This window comes from Pogoniulus pusillus, chromosome 29 (assembly GCF_015220805.1).
Source record: "Pogoniulus pusillus isolate bPogPus1 chromosome 29, bPogPus1.pri, whole genome shotgun sequence".
NCBI classification, from domain to species: Eukaryota; Metazoa; Chordata; class Aves; order Piciformes; family Lybiidae; genus Pogoniulus; species Pogoniulus pusillus.
In genome coordinates, this window is record NC_087292.1 from 2,507,344 (window position 1) to 2,516,400 (window position 9,057).

General features: G+C 55.7%; 1 protein-coding gene across 3 annotated transcripts in view; it reads right to left on the reverse strand.

The window, feature by feature from the left end:
• The window catches only part of RALY (RALY heterogeneous nuclear ribonucleoprotein), a 157,206-nt gene extending 148,649 nt beyond the window's left edge, over window positions 1-8,557 (reverse strand). For 2 of the 3 annotated variants that reach the window (XM_064167494.1, XM_064167496.1), the window contains exon 1: window positions 8,463-8,557. The gene's annotated coding sequence lies outside the window, so the exon portion shown is untranslated. The remainder of the gene's footprint in view (window positions 1-8,462) is intronic. The other variant, XM_064167495.1, reaches the window with a different exon arrangement.
• Between the last annotated feature and the right edge of the window lie 500 nt (window positions 8,558-9,057).

Sequence of the window (9,057 nt, forward strand, 5' to 3'; positions counted from 1 at the left end):
TGAGAGAGTTGGGTTCTCTTCAGCCTGGACAAGACAAGATTCTGGGGAGACCTTAGAGCAGCATTTCAATACCTGAAGAGGACCTACAAGAAGGCTGGGGAAGGACTGTTCCAAAGGGGCTGCGGGGATAAGATGAGGGCCAATGGTTTGAAACTGGAGCAGAGCAGATTTGGGTTGGACTTCAGAAGAAAGCTCTTTGTGATGAGGGTGGTGAAGTACTGGAACAGGTTGCCCAGGGAGGTGGTGCAGGCATTAGCCCTGGAGACACTCAAAATCAAACTTGATAGGATCCCAGGCAACCTGATCTAGCTGGAAACACCCCTGCTGACTGCAGGGGGGTTGGACAAGATGACCTTTGAGGTTCCCTTCCAACCTGATGCATTCTGTGATCCTCATGCTGTGACCTACAGCATCCCATGCCTATGTCTGCATTGCCTGCAGGCATGTGGGGAGGTCTGTCCCTGAGCTTGGGCACCAGACTGGGGGAGAATGGAGGGGATCTCAAATCCATCACAGCTGTGGGCAGGATGTGTGCAAGGCAAAGTTTTGCTGGCCTGCTGAAATGAGTCAGCATGACTATGAGTTACACATTACACTTCAAGGCAAAAGGTAGGGAACATAAACAAAAGAGCTGCTAAAGGAGCTCAGAGAGGTTTTCTGCAGTGCTTATAGCTCTTACCAACTCCTGAGGCTCATTGGGGAGTTGCTAGGATCTCTAAGCACTGCTCATTGCTGCCAAACCAAGTCACAAGCATGTACCTGTTTTACAGGCACATACAGCTCTGGGGACAGAAACCAGGAGCTGCTGAACCGCTCCAGTGCTGCCCTTCCAGCACACACAGCCAGGCCATGCAGCACCACAGCTCTGCACTGCTATGTCCCAGGGCAACCACAGACCTTCTCGAGTCTATGTAGGAAAAAACACACACAAATCCAAACCCAACAGCTGCTCAGGCCACAGCTGAGTGCTGTGTCCAGTTCTGGGCTCCTCCATTGCAGAGAGCTGCTGAGGTGCTGGAAGGTGTTTGGAGAAGGGCAGCAAGGCTGGGGAGGGGCCTGGAGCAGAGCCCTGTGAGGAGAGGCTGAGGGAGCTGGGGGGGTGCAGCCTGCAGCAGAGGAGGCTCAGGGCAGAGCTCATTGCTGCCTGCAGGGAGGCTGTAGCCAGGTGGGGTTGGGCTCTGCTGCCAGGCAGCCAGCAGCAGAAGAAGGGGACAGAGGCTCAAGCTGTGCCAGGGCAGGTCCAGGCTGGATGTGAGGAGGAAGTTGTTGTCAGAGAGAGTGATTGGCATTGGAATGGGCTGCCCAGGGAGGTGGTGGAGTGGCCGTGGCTGGAGGTGCTGAAGCCAAGCCTGGCTGGGGCACTTAGTGCCATGGTGTGGTTGGTTGGGCAGGGCTGGGTGCTAGGTTGGGCTGGTTGAGCTTGGAGCTCTCTTCCAACCTACTGGATTATATGAACCCTGTTTTGGAGGACCAAGCACCTGCAGTTTTCTACCAAGGGGCCACATCTCAGACCAGGAACATCACCTTGAAGCTCTGGCAAGTCTAGGATGCAGCTAAGAAGACACAGTGAAAGCCAAGTAGAAGGCAGAATGAAGACCAAGGCCACTGCCTGGCAGGAGATCCTCAGCAGCAGTTGCTGCCACATCTCCATGTGGTTGAGGTTCAAACCCCTTCTCTGGAGCACCCTTAGATCTTCAAGACAACAGGTTTCACCCCCAAGTGAAGTTCAAACAGACCTCGCAGCTCCAAGCAGAGGCATCTCCTCCCCATGCAGGAGGGGAGGCAGAACCACTGCTCCCCACTGCCTCCTGAAGGGGAGCATTTGTGAGGAAAAATGCTTCCAAGACAGCCTTCCAAAAAGAGCTGGTTAAAGGCAGGTGGAAAACACAAGACTTAGACTAATAAAGACATCAGAAGCCCAGGTGGGGAACATCTGCAGCCACCTCCTCTGCCCACCTCGTGTCCTTCCCCATCAGGCATCCTCTCGTCACAATTAATCACAGTGATGATCTCTTCCCTGCTCCCAGAACACATTTCCATTGCCATCCCTTCCAGATCTCCCCCGACAGAAGCTGTCACCCTTATCTCCACTGTTTAAGCACTCTCACTAGCAGGCAGACCCCCACCTGGGAGGATGTTCTCCCTCCAAGAAGGGCAGGACGCAGCAGGAGCCACTTAATCCAGCCGCAGCAGGAGCTGGAGCTGTGCTGCCTCAGTCGCTGCTCTGCTGGCACACTGAGCCTGGCCATTCTCATTCTGCTGGTAAGCAGCAATCAGGAGAGGAGTTCGTGTTCATTCCCACCGTGAAGCTGGAATGTAAGCTGCTTGCAAAAGCATCAGCCAAAGCTCTGGCACTTTGCGGCGCCTATTGTTCAGTGCCATCACACAGCACCTTCAGAGCCTGCTGCAGGGCTTCACCTGGGGGGAGGGAGGGGTTGGAGGTGGGGGAAACATCACTGAATTCTGGCTGGCATAGCCCAGAGGTGCCCCTGCCATTTACCTGGGGCTTGTTTTCTTAGCGGGTCCCACTAACCCTGGCAGTGATGCTTTCTATTTTAAACCCAGACTTTTGGAAGGGGGAGGGGAAAAAAAACCCAACCCCCAAATGAGATGATAAAGGGGAGTTGTGCAACGTCGCTGGCAAAGCCTCCAGGTGGCTGCTGAGCAAAGGAACCAGCCCGCTGCAGGTGCGGCAGCGCAAGCAAAGCCAAGCTGGGCACTGCCCTTCGGCTCCGGCGCTGGGGTAGAAGCAAAAGCTCCCCAAGAAGTTCTGCCAGGTCTTGCCTCCAGAGCTTCTCCCCAGCGCCCCTTGCTTGGTGCCAGTGCTTGGCTTCAGCATCCTCGAGGCTGGCTTTGCTCTGAAGCAAAATCAGTTGTTACGGTCGGGTGTCAGAGGGACAGATGCAAGATCCATCTCCCTCCCCAACAGCCACAGCAGCTCATCAGGTCCCTCCTGGAGAGGGTACATCCACTCATGGGGCTTCTCATGTTGGAAGGCACAAGAGCCCTCAGTAAGCAGAACAAACAGGATTGTTTGTGCTAAACAGGGTTATACAAGAGCCAGAGAGATGACTCACGCCACCCTTACAGCCTTTGCCTGCCTATCCAGGAGAAAGCCAGGCACAGCTCCCAAAAGCAGTTGGCTCTCAGGATGAAGCTAACTCCAGGGTACCTCCTGGCCCTGCAGATACAGGTCTCTGTTAATAAGGCCAGTGCTGCTTTGAATTGGTTAGATCTGAAGACAACAACTGGTTTTACCTGATTGAAGGGAGGGAAGTCACTGCAACACTCCCAGGACTTCACCTTTCCTTAAGGAGCAACCTGGGAGCTCCCAAACCACAGACTGCAGGCAGCACACTTCATAGAATCAACCAGGTTGGAAGAGACCTCCAAGATCATCCAGTCCAACCTAGCACCCAGCCCTAGCCAGTCAACCAGACCATGGCACCAAGTGCCTCATCCAGTCTCTTCTTGAAGACCCCCAGGGACAGTGCCTCCACCACCTCCCTGGGCAGCCCATTCCAATGCCAATCACTCTCTCTGTGAAGAACTTCCTCCTAACATCCAGCCTAGACCTACCCTGGCACAACTTGAGGCTGTGTCCCCTTGTTCTATTGCTGGTTGCCTGGGAGAAGAGGCCACCCCCCACCTGGCTACAATGCCCCTTCAGGTAGTTGTAGACAGTAATAAGATCACCCCTGAGCCTCCTCTTCTCCAGGCTAAACAGGCCCAGCTCCCTCAGCCTCTCCTCATAGGATTTGTGCTCCAGGCCCCTCACCAGCTTTGTTGCCCTTCTCTGGACATTCAGCATCCCCCTGTGCCATCCTGCACACTAAGCCCACCTCAGGCTCCACAGAGGTAGCTCCTCTTGTTTGCCCACAGCCTGGCAACCACAGGCTACTACTTCTGATTGCTTTAAGCTGCAAGAAACAAGAGAAGCCCCAAGAAAAGCTTTCAGTTCCCTGTTTGAACACATCCTCGTCTCTATGCAAGCCAAGGAGCTCCTAAGACATGCAGAAATAAAAAGAAAGCTTCCAAAGCTTGGTTTTGAGAGTTCCAGCACCTCAAATGCTCAACTAGACCACAGTGCTCACAGGATGCTAGGGGTTGGAAGTGACCCAAGGAGATCATGGAGTCCAACCCCCCTGCCAGAGCAGGACAATCCTATCTAACACAGATCACAGAGACACTGAGAAGCAGATGTTAGTTCGGCTCCGAGTCAATGCCTGCCCTGGTGTCACCTCAATTCTGCTCTTTGTGAAGCACACAACAATCAATTTTAGAGCCAGATGGAGCTGGTAGGCATCTGACCTCCTAATTAAAGGCAGGTGAGAACAGTGTGTAACGTTACTCACTTGAATTAAGCAGGTACACCAGGGCTGGTGGCAAAAGCAGACACAGGTCACATCACGCCGAGGAAGGCAGCAGCACTCTTCTGCACAACAGCAACCAAAAAAAAACCCACCACCCAACACCACAAACAACAACAACATCAACTTAATCACAACTGACAACTTCTGAAAGCCTTTACTTTGGATTCATCCTTGGCAATGTTTTTTTTCTAGGCCAGCTGGAAAACAAAAGCTTTGTCTTCTTAAAACTGCAAACGCCTGAGGCAGCACTGGAAAGAGGAAAATGAAGTGACATAACTCAGGTCTGAAAAATGCCTCCTGGGCTTCAGATTCTCCTAAGAGCCTCTTTACTATTCAGCTTTATTGAGATTACTCAGATCAGCATGAACTCTGCAGAGTTCCCTCTGCTACCAACACAGGTATGAAGAGCAGGCATTGCACAGAATCAGGCAGGGCTGGAAGGGACCACAAGGAGCAGCCAGTTCCAACCCCCTGCCATGCCCAGGGACACCCTACCCTAGAGCAGGCTGCACACAGCCTCAGCCAGCCTGGCCTCAAACACCTCCAGCCATGGGGCCTCAACCACCTCCCTGGGCAACCCAGTCCAGCCTCTCACCACTCTCCTGCTCAACAACTTCCTCCTCACCTCCAGGCTCAACCTGCCCAGGGAGGTGGTGGAGTCGCCGTCCCTGGAGGTGTTCAAGAAAAGACTGGATGAGGCATTTAGTGTCATGATCTAGATGACTGGATGAGATTGGAGGTCACTTCCAACATGGTTGATTCTATGACTCCATGGATGAGGCACTTAGTGCCATGGTCTAGTTGACTGGATAGGGCTGAGTGCTAAGTTGGACTGGATGATCTTGGAGGTCTCTTCCAACCTGGTTGATTCTATGGATGAGGCACCTGGTGACATAGCTTAGATGACTGGATAGGGCTGGGTGCTAGGTTGGGCTGGATGATCTTGGAGGTCTCCTCCAACCTGGTTGATTCTATGGATGAGGGACCTGGTGACATAGCCTAGATGACTGGCTAGGGCTGGGTGCTAAGTTGGGCTGGATGATCTTGGAGGTCTCTTCTAACCTGTTTGATTCTATGGATGAGGCACTTAGTGCCATGGTCTAGTTGACTGGATAGGGGTGGGTGCTACGTTGGACTGGATGATCTTGGAGGTCTCCTCCAACCTGGTTGACTCTATGATACCCATCTCCAACTTCACCCCATTCCCCCCAGTCCTGTCACTCCCTGTGAGCTTAAAAAGTCCCTCCCCAGCTTTTTTGTAGGCCCCCTTCAGACACTGGAAGGCCACAATAAGGTCACCATTTAGGATGCAAAGTTTTTACTTTAGAACTACATAATTAAAGCTCTACAATGATATGTTAATAAAAAAAGCCCCAACCAAACACCCTCACCTCATTATTGATCCAAACAGTTCCTCCTTCTCCTTTTCTCTGCTAGCTCCAGAAACACCCATGAGAGTTCATTCTGTATTTCCCCTCTGTGTAGCTGATTTCAGATTTAATTCCCTGCTGGATGTTTTCAACCTTTTCCATCACAGATCTCAAGCTGGGAGGAAGCACGAGCAACTTATTTTGGAATCAAAACCCCGGCCTGAAATTTGACTCTTGTCCCTTCTCTCCCTCCCCCCAAACGCTCTTCATTTCAGCACTTTCTGCAAGCGATGCCTTTGTGCTTCCTCAAATAGAGGAGCAAAGCTCTGCACCAGGCAAAAAGCTAACTCAATGGGTAGGGGCAAGGAAGGAGAAGCTCATCGACCCCCCCAGTTAACCTCTTGGATAATTCTGCCTTTAGCACATCAAAGAAAACGACCTCTGGATAGAAGTATCTTTAAGTAGATGCAAGTTTCCTTCAGGGTCTGAAAACTCCTTAGGCAGCCATCAATAGAGAGCTCCACTCAAAAGCAGCTTTGTGGCTATTTAGTGAATTCTTTGGGGCAAAGAAGCTTTGTTGCTATTTAGTGAATTATCTGGGGCAAGGCAGAGCTGAAAGCTGTTCTCTGTGACGGGGAAGGTGTTAAGGGTCTTGTTTGATTGAACTACCAAGTCCCATCACCTACTCCACATAAGCTGCTCTCTGTCAGGAGCTTTAATTTTCCTCTTTACAATCTAAAACCTCCTTCCACAGCTGCCTATTTTTGCCTTTTCTAAAGCAAGTGCTTCTGAAGAGCCCCACCATCTTCTGCTTTGGCATTCTCCTGAAACCCAGCTACAACCTTAGCCTGATAGAAGTGAAATCCTTCCTCGGCACAGCGTGGAGGACTCAGCGTGTGTCCGTCTTCAGATAGGAACATCCTAACGAAAGCCACCACCCGCAGCCGAGCGCCGCTCACCCAAACCCAGCACTGAAGAGGACTTCCAGACATGTGAGCAATAGACACAAGTTCTCACTGAGAGTAGGCAGCCCATAAGGGATGCCACGGAGCCGCGTTGCTGAGGCTTAACCGGAGGTTTTGGTGCTGACACAGGCTCCTTACCTCCTGGGTCAGCTGCGAGGAGCAGCAGCAGAGCTGCAACCCTTCACAGCAGGGCAGCGCAGGCTCCCCAGCCAGGAGCTGCTGGCTTGGCTTAGTAAAGCCAACTCCTTCCCTATCCCTCACCTTAGGAGAAAATCAGAGCAACCTGCAGGTGAAAGGACAGGACAGAGCCCAAACCAAAGCACCACCTCCCCCTTCCCAACCCAGAAAGGGACACCAAGAGAGGAAGCACCTGTAGAAGAGAGCAGGCTTCCTCCTTACAGCACGGATGATCCAGAGGTCCCGGGAGGCAGCCTGCACCTTCCATCCCGTGACTGCTCCCAGCAGATGCCAGCCAGCATCGCTCCAAGCCAAAGAAAACAAGCTCAGCCTGAGCGCCGAGGTCCACAGCAAACACCAGCCCAACTGCTCGCCCTGCCCCTTGCCAGCGCTGGAGAAGCTGCCAGCCGCGGTGGACACGCTCTGCCCGCACCAGCTCCCTCACCAGGCTGGCAAACATTGGCACCAGCTACCCATCACCCAGCGAGACTTATCTGCAGGGAAAAGACAACAACGACTTCCTCCGCATGAAGCGAGAGGGGCTGTTTTGCTCACCTCAAAAGTAAGCTGAAGCCAATAGGGACGTGAGGACTTAGCTTCCAGCAGAGCCCGAGCAGAAGAGCCTCCAGAAATGAGAGTGGCTGCTGGGCAGCAGGAAAGCCCCAGAGCCGGCAGCCCAGTCAAGCCTGGTCCCCGGCTTAGCCTCATAGCCCGCAAAAATCCAAGCATCAGGCTCAGCAGCAGAGTCAGGAATCGCCTGGGCCGGGCCGGGTTGTTCTCCACTTTTGCAGCGAGCCTTCGGAGCGCTCCGGTCAGAGAGCCGAGCCGCAGGACCGCCCTAGCCGGCACACGGCTCAGCCAGAACTCAGCGAGTGGCACACGGGACCGAGCCCGTGTCCGCACTCGGAGTCCCGCAAAGCAGCCTAAAGCCTCCCAGAAACCCCCAGCCCAGCCCCTCCGCCACCGAGAAGGCTCTGAAACGCTCCGGAACCGCCTTTGGAGAGCGCAGGGCTCCACACCAACACGACGAGGAGCGCATTCGGAAGCCACTCCGGCTACAGAGGCACCGGCGGCGCTGATCCCCCGCGGCTCGGGCTCGGCTTCCACCCCGCCTCAGGTCCCTCCTGGGGAGGAATGGGCATCTCGTTTGGACAGGAGACACTAAGTAACTGGGCACGATGCCGGTGGCCCCGCGGACACCCCCTCCAGCAGCCTGACAAGCGTCCCGACCTCGGCGCCGGAGCTCGGCGGGTAAGCGGGGCTGAGTACCCAGCCCCGGGCTCGCCGCCTGCGAACGCCGAAGTTTCCCCATCCCGCAGGTGCCGGCATCGCCGCGCTGCCTGCCCCTGCCCCTTCAACGGGAGAAGGCAGATTAGCGGGGGGAAAGCCACGACAAACACAGTGAACAGCAGAGCCAGGAGAGGATGGGAGGAGGAAAAATTAATGAGGGAGGCGATAAAGCCGGTGCGAGCCAGACCGGACCGCTTCGAGCGGCAGCTCACCGGAGCCCAGCGGGAGCTCCCTGCCGGAGCCTGCCCGCCGAGGAAAGAGTAGCCGGGAAGGGAAGCAGCACTCACCGGTGGCGATGAGGAGGGAGAAGGACGAGGCTCAGCGGCCCCAGCCCGGCCCGCCCTCGCCCCGCGGGAGCCGCCGGCACAGTGCCGCGCACCGCCCCGCCGCCTCGGCTCCTTCCCGCCGACCGTACCACGGCGCCGCGCCGCGGAGGGGGGTTGGACACACCGAGAGGCTGGACACGCCGCTGGGCGCCGCCAGCTAACCGGCGCCGCCGCCGCCGTGGCGGTGCCGAGCGGGTCGGAGATGTGCGAGGCCTCTGGACCGCGGCCGCGGGCACCGCCGCTTCCCCAGCGACCTCCCCGGCTCCGCTCCCGCTCCGCGGCCGCCGCAGTGGAAGAGTCCGGAGCGGGGCGGGGCCGGGCGGGAGCCGGGGGTGGCAGGTCCTGGCTCCGCAGCGGCGAGCCCGCAGTTGAGCGTCCTGCTCCGCGCTGCTCCTCCGAGCCTTCCCACTGCCAAGCATGCCGCGGACCAGCCCCGCAGCGCCACTGGAGAGCAGGACCCCCCTGCAGCAGCCTCCCCCCTCCCCCCAGCCCAGCCTGCTCACCTCAGCGTGCTCCTCCGCAAGGTAGATGTCTCTTCCTTCACCGCTAGCGAATC